A 12,662-nucleotide genomic window follows, 5' to 3' on the forward strand; every position below is an offset into this window, starting at 1 on the left:
GTACATGGGATCTCTCTGTATTATTTCCTATATGTGAATCTAAGTTATCTAAATGCATCTCAAAATAAAAATTTTAATTAAAAAATTATTGTTGATCAAAAGACACCATAAAGAGTGAGAGAAGATATTTGCAATCTATAATGGACAAAGGTGTGTATCCAGAATATATAAAGAGCTTTTACAAATCAGTAAGAAAAAGCAAGACAACTCAATAGAAAAAAAAGACAAAGATTTGTTTTGACAGGTGCTTTGCAGAAAAGAAAATCCAAACGTCCTATAAGGACATGTATAAGTGCTCAACCACATTAGTAATCAGGGAAATGAAATGATCACAATGAGATACCTTTATATATCCACCAGATTGGCAAAAATGAAGAAACCTACCAATATTATGTATTGGCAAGGATGTGGAGTGACTGGAACTAGCATACATCTCTGGAAAAAGAATAAATTTTCTGACCACTTAGAAAACCAATTTCACATTATCTAATAATGTAAATTTAGAGGCACATCCTATGACCCAGCAATTCTACTCCAAGATATATACCCTAAAGAAAAGTTTGCACTTGTATACCAGAAGATAGATACAGCTGACTTGTAAAAGCCCCAAACTGGAAACAAATGCTTATCAATACTAGAATGGATAAAGTGTTAAGCCCATCAAGGAATTATTAAGTAGCAGCAAAAATGAATGCACTACAACTACATGCAACAGAAAGTGGATGACTCTCCAAACAAGCAAAAGAAGAGACCAGAGAAAAAAATTATGAATGCTATATTATTCCATTTATAGAAAGTTCAAAACCAAGCAAAACTAAACTATATTGTCTAGGGATGTATATCAAGGTGATAAAACTATAAAGATAAATAAGGAAGTAATTACCAAAAACGTTGGAATAGTTGTTTTAGGGAGAAGGGAAAGGTTTATGAAGGAGAAGAGAGGTGTGCAGAGGGGGTCTGGGTGATGGCAATGCCCTGGGTGGTGACAACTCAGGCTTTAGGCTGTACATGGATGTCATATTCAATTTTGTGTGTAATATTTTACAACAAAATAACAAAATGCCTCTTCTCATTTCCTTATTTTGCCTCAATTTGAGAAGAGATGAGGTGACAGAGGAAGGTAGGTGTGAGATTTGTGCTGAGAAAAGGCAGCACATGAAAGTCTGGGCTCAATGTTTAAACCTGTGAAATGAGAGAGAAAAAAGGTGGAGTGTTGAAGCAATGGTAGGTCTGCTGGGATGATTAGGTGGGTGACTTGCCTCTGCGTAGTTGGTGTTTAAAAATAGTGTACAAAGAATAAAAGTTATTCCCAATACTAAAATTCTTACTCCCCTCCATTAGAACTTGGACCTGGGCTGAGAGGACTTGGATTTTTCAGGTTTTGTTTTTTGTTTTCAAATTGACACTCTGATCGTCTTTGCTTTGAATCCCCCAGAATATTCAGAGCATGAAGAGGAAACCATAACTGAGGTAGGCAGAACTCTCCCTCCTTGGGCATTAACCTGGGGTGACCCCTTTCCTCATCTTCAGTCCAACCAAGATTAGAAAGCAAGATCAGGGGCAAGAGGACTAGGCAGAGGAGCTAGGAGTGTCATATGAGATGCTTTGAAGTACTTAAGTGGCAGTTTTCCCTCATCTCGTCCCTTTGGGTGCCTGGAGCAGGCCCCTCTGAAATATTGATGTCAGAATTCATTGTTTGGAATACAGCAACAAACCAGAGAGGTTTTGTCTGTTTGTTTTAGGAGGTGCCCAGGATTGAACCCAGGACCTCGTACATTGGGAGCAGGCGCTCAATCACTTGAGCTACATTGGCTCCTCCACCTACGGAGTTTTAAAACGTAAAAAGTGGATGGTTTTCGACAAGAAATTAACGTTTTCTCCGAGTGTTAGGGGTGGGGTCATTGTTTCTCCTTTCCTGCCTTTCTTTTGCTGCCAGGTCTCACTAGCACAACTTTTAATTACACAGTTTCCCTTCCTGCCACAGGGATGGGATGTTCTTCAAGGGCCGGGGCACCCAGACGTCACTGGACTTCCAGGGACCAGTGCAGCAGAAAATAGGAAAACAGACGGGCGACCCTCGAGGCAGTCTCTTTCCAGTGGACGGCAACACAGCCTGGTGCCCAAGACTCTGGACCCAATCCGTAGGGCACAAATTCCCCTGTACCGAGAAGTTCCTATGACGAGTGACTCCCGAGTTGCTGAAGCAAGTCTCTTTGGAGGGCCGCAGCCTGCACTATTATCTCTTCCCTTCACCCTGGTGCATCACTCTCTGGCGTGCAGAATTCTCCCAGGACTCCCGCCAGCGTCAATCGGGTCGCTCCGCACCGGCCCCCACTGGGCCACCTGGAGGTGCGCCGAGGTGCTCCGCTCGCCGTGCAGACCAATTCGCGGAGCGCCGGGGAGAGCAGAGCCGCCTCACTTGGGCCTCCCCAGCCGCGAGCGCCCGAACGCCGCGAGCAGACCCCGGAGCCCAGCGCTGGAGCCGCGGCCGGAGCGGAGCTGCTCATCCGCGGTAACCACTAACGCGCTCCTCTGCGCGGAGGTTCCCGCAAGGGAGAAAAAGGAGAGAGAGGGAGGGGCACGGCGTGGACCCCGGACCTCAGGGGGGCGCTGGGCTCCGAGCGTGGATGCGGCTGGCCGGGCTGCACTTTTGAGGGTGTCTCAGCACCCGGGGAAGCGCGCCCCGGGGCCGCCTCCCTCTGCCCACCCCCCGCTGCCCACCTCCTTTCCTGACCCGAACCATCGGAGGAGCACGGCCACAAGGGGGCCATCTCTGGCCTCGTGGCCAGGCCTCGGGTCGCTGTGCCCCGCCTCGGGGCTGGACCCGCCGGGTCCCCTCCCCCGGGCCGCGCCTCTCGGGCTCGCTTCAGTCCCGCCTTTCTGACCTGCTCGCGGGAGTCTTCCGCCGGGTCCGACCCCACCCGGACACGGCTGCTGCGCCTCGCGCACCCGCGACCACTTGGGGAGATGAGGCGCCCCGGGTTGGCAGCGCAGCAAGCTCCACAGGATCGCGGGGCCTGCGTGAGTGAGGCGAGGCGGGCCGGGGACGCGGGACCAGAGGTGGGTGGGTGCCGGGACAACGCGGTCGCCGCGGGGTGGCTCCACAGCCGTCGGTCTGGGAATCTAGGTTCGTCCCAGTGAACTGGCCTCTCCGGGCCAGCCTTGCGATCTCGGCTCGGGTTGCTTATGATTTTCATAAAGTTTTACGAAATAACGAGGGCCGAGGAGATGTCTCGAGCGGGGTCAGCTTCCAAGCGGCGGAGCCTGCGCGGATAAGAGCCTCTGCCAGGGCGTCCGGATTCGGGACAGCCGGGAGCGGAACGCTTGCCCACCGGACTGAGACACCCGCAGTGCACTGTCCCCCGCTTCCTCCAGCGGCCCCAGAGCGGGCGTCGCGCGCCTGCACCCGGAGGGCCCTGCGCTCAGGCGGGCGCTGGGGGGTGGCGAGCGCCCGAGGCGCCGGCCACATCCAAGCTTCCGCTCCCGGCTCGGAGGCTCAAAGAAGGGTTTGAATCAAGTAGAGAGATTTGAGGGCGAGTGGAAAGCAGGGTCGGGGTAAGTCTCGCTTTCTGCTGCTCGAGTCTTCCTTCTCCCTAGTCTGGGTGGGACGGGGCGGGGAGAGAGCTGAGCGCGCCCGCGGGAGACCTCCTGGGAGAGTGGCTGCCTCGGCTCCCCGGGACTCCGAAGCAGCGAGGGAGGACAGAAAAGGAGCTCTGCTTTCTGTCAGCGTCCTTGGGCAACCTAGGCCCCCTCTGTTTTTCAGTCACTATAGGAAATTGCTCTCTTAGGTGTAATTGTGGGGCCCTGGAAGTTTGTTCTCTCTAGCAAGTTTGACGTGGAGGGGATTGAGGGCGAGAGGTTTCCAACCCACAGGCCCTTCGTTGTCCTCCTTGAGGCTCCAGGTCAGTGTAGGCACTTTTTCTCGTCCTTTCCATGGAGGAGCCGGGTTGGGTGGGTTTTTTATGGACAGGGCTAGGGGGTCGATTCTGAGGCGGCGTGGTGGCGGTGTAACTCGCAGTAGGATCTTAGGATCTCTCTGGGCCCTGCTTGGTCCTCCAGCGACTCAGCAAGGTCAGTGTTTTATACCATGGGGGTGAGTATGAGAGAGGAGGCAGAAACATGGAGCGGTGATGGGGGGGCTTTAGGCCCCACTTGCTCACTTTGCCTGAGATTCCCTGGGATTTGGAGTCATCTAGAGGAAAGGGCAGATCTCTTTCTGTACTAATGCAGGACTTGGAACTAACAAGACATTGAGGAGCCACTCCATTCCTTCAAACAGGGAGAGCTGGGCCAAGGGGAAGAAAGAGCAAAGGTACATGCTCTGAAAATTCCCAAGACCTCTCTCTCTGAGGTTCCAACTCCCCTGCCTGAGAGCATCCAAACAAGCCAGGAGAAGGTCATGTTGGCATGGAGGGAAAAACTTAAATGTGGCTCCTTCTGGTTCTGTTGTAGCATTAGGCAAACGAACTGCAGCCCCCTCCTCGGTGCCCTATTCACAAGAGGAACAAGGCTGTAATTCCACGTGGGGATGAGGTGTATGGGATGGGGACATGGGACTGGAGATGAAATGAGACAGGACCTTGTATGAAAGGGGAAAGTCCCTGAGGTCCTTTGATGTGTGTGTTGGGGCGGGGGTGGGGGGTTCTCACATGCCTGGATAGTTGTAGGCATCACTGACATTCCTGCCAGAACCATAAAGTTGTACTCAGGAACCTCCTCAGAAATAGCACCCTAGAAAGACAGGGCAAGATGGACTCTGGTGCTGATGAGAGCATGCCCCTCAGGTTTTGCCCAAGGAGCTCTGTTTTGTCTCTAGCTTGCCCAACTATAATTAGAAATGAGTGCTGCTTTGTCCAGAGAATGCAGCCAATCCACAGACATCACATGACAACAGGGGAGTCTGGCACAGGATCAGCCCACCCCTCACCCAGGGTGGGATTTTAATGATATCCCCCTGCTTTACAGGAGGCAGGGGTAGATCCAAGGAGGAGTTGGGAATCTTCTGGGTGGCCATTTGGTCTTGTCTGGGCCATTCCAGGTTCTGTGAATTGTGAAAAAAATGCCCTGAGGACTGGCCTGATTATTATTAACACTAATGATATCTGCCACTATTTATTAAGTACCTTCCTTGCTTTCTATGTGCCAGACACAAAGCTTTGTATGATAGCATTAGTCTCCTTGTTTTCATGTGAGGAAACAGTCTGGCAGAGGTTAAATAATTTGCTAAGGTCAAAAAACTAGTAAGTGACAGAGCTGGGTTTGGCACTCAGGTCTCTGATTCCAAAACCTGTGCTCTCTACCTAGAGCCACTCTCCTCCCGTTGACAGACACTCACAAGGTAGCTGAAAGTCTAGGGACTTTGTGAATAAAGACTGTTGTAGGTCCAAGAGATGCTTATGACCCCATTAGACTTCAGGGAAAGTGTTGGCCTGGTAAAACCAGATGTTCTTCATTCCCTCAAGTGCTCATTCCTGTTGCAAAGGATTCATTTCATCAATATGTAACTGCAGACTACAATGTCATACGTATTTATATCAAAAGGATTGATAAACTGTTAAAGAGGTCCCAGAAAAACAGGCACTTATATTGCTGGTGGGAGAGTAAATTGGTACAGCTTCTTTGGAGGGCATTTGGTGACATCTGTCAAAGTTAAAAATGCTCATGCCATCTGACCAATGATTCCATTTTTAGGAATTTAATTTGCTGTTTTTCTTTCATACAGCTTTGGTACAGGCGAAAGACATGTACATTATATCATTGTTTGAGATGTGGAAGAACAACCTGCCTGTTTATCAAAGGGGGACTTAAGTATCTCATGATAACTTCCATAAAGGCAAATACTGTCCTATGCAGCCATAAAAACAAACAAACAAAAAAAATGAGGAAGTTATTATATAACTGATATGGAATTATTTCCAAGCTATATGGTTAAGTGGGAAAAACAAGGTACTTAAGAGTGTTTGTGATAAGTTGTTTTTCTGTTATAAAAGAGAAGGGAGGTGAAGAATTCCAATATATTTGCTTATATGTGTATAACTATAGAAGTAGACACAAAATCTAATACTGTTTGTTGCCTCCAGGGAGAGCAGACCTATAAACACTTTTGTACCTTTTGACTTTTGAACCATGTACATGCATTAACTATTAAAATATCCTTCTTCCCCCTGTGCCTAGTGTGTTCCTTCAAGCACTTGTCCAGCTGAACCTTATGGGGAAACACTCCTCACCAGGTCACTTGTGAGGTTCCCTTTGGAATAAATACCAAAGGGCTGTGAGAAACATTGGGGCCCATAGTATCTGGGCCATCTGGAATTCCTTTGAAATGTGCAGTGTTGTGTTTGGAAAGTTGGGGAGAAAGCTTTGGACTGCAGGCTCTCTGAGCTGAGTAGGCAGCTTGTGATTATTAGCCTTAAAAATAACATGAAGAAATAGAAACTGTCTCTTCTTTATTGGCCTAGTATTCACCTATGCAGGATAGAGTGTCAGCAATTGGGCCACATTACGTGAAGGCTCAGGAGAAGCACCATGGTTAGACATCAGAAAGGGCAGAAGATATGTAGGAGGACTATTTCTGGTGTTGTATTTGAGACCTCAGAAAGGAAAGATAGAGGGATAAGCTTGAAATAAAAGGTTTGAAAACCAATCTGGGGTCTAGGGCTATGGTGCCCCAGAGGAGGAGGGAAGGTTATCGATGCAAATATCATTGCAAGAGTCAGTGTGTCCCTAAATGCCTCTTGGGGCACTTGGCATCAGGACAGCTGCCCAGCTGAGACCCCTCCCCCCAAGAATTCCCTTCTTTCTGCTGATCAGCCACCTGGAAGGTAATAGACACATGAAGGTGATGGGGATGGGCATTAGGTACTGCTTTCCTTCCTTCAGGTGGGACAAGCTGCTGAATAGCAGAAGCAGTGAAAGACCTGCGTCCAGGGCTCTCCAGGTGGGGCCCTCCAGCACCATTAGGAGGGAAGTTTCCTTGAGAACTTTGTACATTCCAGTCATTCTGCTAAGCACTCTGCCTATGTTATCTCATGCAGTCTCTTGGACCCAGGTCTGTGCGAGCTCCCAGGCTCTCTGCCATCGAGCAACAGCACCTTCCTGCTCTCCCTTCGCTGACTTGCTGTTGTCCGCACAGTAACCCACAACACGGGCACAACAGCATTGCACAGGTGCTCACGGACTCGCTTTGGGTTAGACTAGCACGGGACTGAGCATTACATGCTTTGATGGATGAGCTGGAATCTCTGCACTCTGGATAGGTTTGTACAAGACACATTTCAGGAACAAAGCAGTCAGTGTTCTTGGGTAGCATGTGCATTTCTCTTGCTTCTGTCTCTGTGTGTATGTTAGGCTGGGGCTGTGTGGACTGTGCACGGTGATGTTCCCCCAGGGAGGCGGGGAGGGGGGAGCAGGGATTGTGTTTGCTGTGGCCCAGATGCTAATAGGTAGGGGGCTATGAGGAGGGGCTTGTGAAGCCTTGTTTCCCCCCTCAGCCCCTCCCCTGCAAACTTTTCTCCTCCCACACAGGTCACTGGCCAGGGTTCATCTATGACTCCCATTCCACTTCAAAAAGAAGCAGCTTGAATTTTTTTCCCCAAATAAATTCTGGAGCACACAGTGCAGCTGCATCTTTTATGTGCTGCTGTTACTAACAGGGGTGAGAACGAAAAGCTAGACTGGACTCTCAGCTAAGGTTGCCAAAACCCAGTCAGGAGGAGGAAAGCCAGATGCCCCCACTATTAAAAAAAAAAAAAAGTCACCTTAAGACACCCAAAAAAATGATGCTTACAAAACATGATAGTAGTGTCTGATCAATTTAACGCACTTCAACCCAAACAAGGTCTATTGTTCAAGAACCCAGAAATATCGAAAGATGAGTAAGACATGGTCCCTGGGCTCAGAGAGCACCCAAGGCAGTGTGGGAGAGGAACATTCACACACCAACAGGACTCCCAGGCTCTAAGGTAAATGCTACGTAGAGGTATAAGCAACTTGCCGCCACGTGCAGGGGAGTTAAAGTAGATTAGAGGTTGGTCCAAGGTTCTGACCTTTTAGAGGAGGTTGTTTTTGAACTGGGCCTTGAAGGTTAAATGTGATTTTTTTTTTTTCAAAGATTTATTTCTTTATTATCTCCACCCCCCTGCCCCATTGTCTGCTCTCTGTGTCCATTCACTGTGTGTTCTTCTGTGTCTGCTTGTATTCTCATTAGGCAGCTCCAGGAACCGACCCTGGGACCTTCCAGAGTGGGAGAGAGGCAGTCATTCTCTTTAATCACTTCACTTCCTAATCTGCTGCATCTCTTATTATCTCTCCTCTGTGTTTCTTTTTGTTGTGTCATCTTGCTGTACCAGCTCTTCGCATGGACCAGCACTCCTGCGCGGGGTAGCACTCCTATGTGAGGCAGTGCTCTGCATGGACCAGCAGTCCACGCAGGCCAGCATTCTGTGTGGGCCAGCTCACCATATGGGCCAGCTTGCCTTCACCAGGAGGCCCTGGGCATCAAACTCTGGACCTCCTATATGGTAGATGGGAGCCCAGTTGCTTGAACCACATCTGCTTCCCTATATGTGATTTTGATAGACAGCTCAGGAGACAGGGCAGAACTGGTTAAATGAGTGGCTTAGGGAAGCAGATGTGGCTCAAACATTTGAGCTCCTGCAACCACATGGGAGGTCCCAGGTTCATAGTGCCTCCTGGGGAAGACAAACAAGACAGCAAACTGGCGCGAAGGGCAGGTGCAGCAAGCTGACACAACAAGATGACGCAACAAGGAGACACAAAGAGGAAAGATGATGAGAGACACAGCAAAGCAGGCAGCTGAGGTGGCTCAAGCAATTGTGCTCCTCTCTCCCACATGAGAGGTCTCAGGTTCGGTTCCCAGTGCCTCCTAAAGAGAAGACAAGCAGAGACAGAGAGCACACAGCAAATGGACAGAGAGAACAGACAGCAAGCACAAACAATAAGGTGAGGGAGAATGAATAAATAAAATAAATCTTTAAAAAAAAACGAAAGAAAGATCAACTTGGGCAAAGGCACAGGGTTGTGCTAGAACATGGAGTATTTAAAGATATGTTAATATCAGTTCTGTCATTTTTACCCAATTTCTGCCTCAGATATGACACATGGCATTTTTAAGTCTTTATAGAATGAAATTGTTTATATCTCTGTAAAATAGTTCATCACTGTCGTCTTTTGGGAGGTAAAATCAACACAGCTTGGTGATAGGTTTGATAGTAGAGGTGAGGACCACAAGACCTATAAAACTGTGTTTATATCAGATTCGTTTTACTTTTAAAAATAACAATGGATGGTGCTTTTGATATGTAAAGTTGACATTTCTGTTGTATCAAATTACTGTGTCACTGACTCTTATAATGGGAGAACAGCATAGCAAAGGACCTAGAGCAGTGGTGATAAAGATTCAAGTCCTGCCTTACCATTTTATTCATTTGTTTATTCATTCTTTCTTTCAGTCAGGCAGACAGCAGTCAATAGAAATGCTCTGTGGGCCTGGACTAAGTGGTGTTGAGAGAGGAAAAAAAGGAAGACCCATTGTTTCCTGCACCCTCCAGAAACTCACAGAACATGTGAAAGCTCACAGGAGAGAGTGATAAGTACTATATAAAAGGCAGGAACAAAGGAGTGTGGAAAATGTAGTATGTTCTCAATAAATACTTGTTGCTAAAATGAATAAACAACATGGCAAACAGTGTCAGATACCACCAAGAGAACAAATCAGAGGACTAAAATTATTTCTTTGGATTTGGCCATTGGGTCTCTAAATCTTGTTGATGTCATGAAACCCATGAAAATCATGGTGCTCTTTTGGGGGATACCATAAAATAGTCATATTCTAAAAATATCTGAATATGTAATGTTAAGCTAAATCAGATAGCATCTTATGCTAGAGTCTATCACATATGGAATCACACGTGATAAGTTTTAAGAAAACTTTATGGGGAAAAAATGCTTTAAATTGAGAATATTGTCAGCTCATTTTCCCTATGAATTGGGGAAAGACTGCCAGGATTCTATTTTAGTAGAATTTGAGTCCAGGAAAACCCTCAGTCCAGCTGGTAGAACATCAGGGTTCCACAGGAATGCAGTTTTGGCAGTGTGAAGGTTGTCGATGACTTTAGCAAGGACAATTTCAAGGAAGTGATGAGCCTGGAAGCCAGATGGAGTTGGGTTGAAAAATGAGGATGGCATTTTCAAGATGTAAACAAGTATTTATTGGACATCACGGGGTACAATGTCGAGGGAAAAATAAATGGATATGGTCCCACCTCTCCTGGAGCTTGAAGTCATGCAGGGGAATTGAATTTGTCACAAAATAAACATCAAGTGATACTGTGATAAAAGGTATAACATAGAGGTAAATTTATTATAAAAATACTTAACAGAATGTCTGGGGGACATTCAGGGAACTCATCTGAGGATGATTGAGTTGGCAGCTGAAGAATGAGTGGATGCTGAGGAGGTAAGAGGAAGATGGGAACTGAGATAGAATATTCCAGGAATGGGAAAAGACCGTGGCCAGGCTGCAGGCATTTTGAAGAACTGAAAAGCCTGTGGAGTAGGGTGCAGAGAGTGAGATGGAGGACCATGAGAGATGAACAGATGGGAAGGGCTTAGACCATGCAGGACCTTATCAGCCACAAGAAGGGTTTCGATGTTGATTCTAAAGCCATGGAAAGTCACTGAAGTACTGGGTGACATAATCAACAGGGTGTCATAATCAGATTTTCTGTTTCAAAAAGACCACTCTGGACATTGTGTTTGAGGCGGTCAAAAGTAGATGCAGGGAAGTGGATTTGGCCCAATGGATAGAGCGTCCACCTACCACATGGGAGGTCCAAAGTTCAAACCCAGGACCTCCTGACCCATGTGGTGAGCTGGCCCACACAGTGCTGATGCATGTAAGGAGTTCCGTGCCACGCAGGGGTGTCCCCCCATAGGGGTGCCCCACATGCAAGGAGTACACCCCAAAAGGAGAGCCACCCAGCACACAAAAAAAGTGCAGCCTGCCCAGGAATGGCGCCACACACATAGAGAGCTGACGCAGCAAGAGGATGCAACAAAAAGAGAAAACAGATTCCAGGTGCTGCTGACACAAGCGGACACAGAAGAACACACAGCGAATGGACACAGAGAGCAGACAACTGGGGGGGGGGGGGTGAGAAGGGGAAGAGGAGAGAAAGAAATAAAAAATTTAAAAAATAAAAAAAAATCTTTAAAAAAAAAGACCCATTTGGAGATTCTTGAAGTAGTCTGGGCAAAAGATGACCATTGTTTAGACCCAGACATTTGCTGTGCAGATGGAGAGAAGTACAGAGATTCGAGAGGTTCTAGAGAGGGAAATGGACAGGACATGATGGTTTGGATGTGAAAGGTGAGAAAGAGGGAAGTGCTGAGGATGAGTCCTAGACTTCCAGCTTGTGCACCATGGTTGGTGGTACCATTCCCTGAGATGGGACAGCAGAAGAGAGCCAGGCTCTAGAGGAAAACCATGAACACAATTTCAGTCATGGTGAATTTGAGGAGCCTTTGAAACATCTGAGTGGAGAGGTCAAGGGGGCAGGTGGATATACAGGTTGAAGGAGAGGAAGAGGAGTCTGGATAGAGTATATGCTTCTGTGAGCCGTCCACATCTGGGGGTAATTGAAAGCACAGCACGGATGAGACTACGTAGGAGAGAGGACAGGTTTAGAGGAGAAGGCCTAGAGTTAAACCAGAAGTAAAGGAGGATGAGCCTGAAAAGAAAACAGAGAAGGAAGAACTGGAGGGATAGGATCAAAACCAGGAGGCAGAAGTGGTCATCAAAGCCAAGAGCAGAGTGTTTCCTGAAGAAGAGAAGAGAAATCGCAGATGCTGCTTAGAAGGCAATTAAAATGAGGAACAATAAGGGTCTGTTGCTGCCATGGAAAACAGTTTGGCAGTTCCTTGAAAAGTTAAACACAGCAATTTAACTCTCAGGAATACACCCAAGAGAAATGAAAATATGCCCATATAGAAATTTGTACCACAGTGTTCATGGCAGCATTATTCACAATAGCCAAGAGGTGGAAACCACCCTAGTGTCTGTCTGCAGATGAATGGATAAACAAAACTTGGTATGTATACATAATGGAATATCATTCAGCCATAAAAAAGAGCAAAGTGCTGATACATGCTACAATCTGGATGAACTTCAAAAATATTATCCTAAATGAAAGACGCCAGACAGAACAGTCACATATATGCTTCCATTTTTTGGAATGTGTAAATCCACAGAGAGAGAAAGCAGAATGGTGGTTACCAAGTGGGGGGTTAGAGAATTGAGAATGTAATTACTTAATGGATATGGGATGTTCTGGGGTGATGAAAAAAAAATTGAAACTAGAAAGAGGTGGTTGTTGCACAATATTGTGAATTCACTAAATGCCACTGAATTGTACACTTTAAAATGGTTAATTATGTATTGTGTGAATTTCATATCTAGAAAAAAGGGATCCGTTGGCTTTAGAAACATGGAGATCATGGGGTTTAAGCAAGAATTTCAATGACATGATGGGGTAAAGCCAGATTAGTCAGTGGAGGAGAAAGTGGAAGGTGAGAAAATGGAGACTGCAGGTATAAATAAGTCTTTCTGAAGGTTTGGCTTTGAGGGTTGGAGAAACAGGGTG

At 47.0% G+C, this 12,662-nt stretch overlaps 1 protein-coding gene across 4 annotated transcripts in view; it reads left to right on the forward strand.

The window, feature by feature from the left end:
* The first annotated feature begins 2,601 nt into the window (after positions 1-2,601).
* Positions 2,602-12,662, forward strand: part of LOC101435890 (protein FAM163A) — a 101,562-nt gene continuing 91,501 nt past the window's right edge. The window contains exon 1 of one of the 4 annotated variants that reach the window (XM_004461879.4): positions 2,602-3,021. The gene's annotated coding sequence lies outside the window, so the exon portion shown is untranslated. The remainder of the gene's footprint in view (positions 3,022-12,662) is intronic. The other 3 variants (XM_012526508.3, XM_012526511.4, XM_023589769.2) reach the window with 3 other exon arrangements.

Source organism: Dasypus novemcinctus, chromosome 13, assembly GCF_030445035.2.
Source record: "Dasypus novemcinctus isolate mDasNov1 chromosome 13, mDasNov1.1.hap2, whole genome shotgun sequence".
In the NCBI taxonomy this organism is placed as follows: domain Eukaryota; kingdom Metazoa; phylum Chordata; class Mammalia; order Cingulata; family Dasypodidae; genus Dasypus; species Dasypus novemcinctus.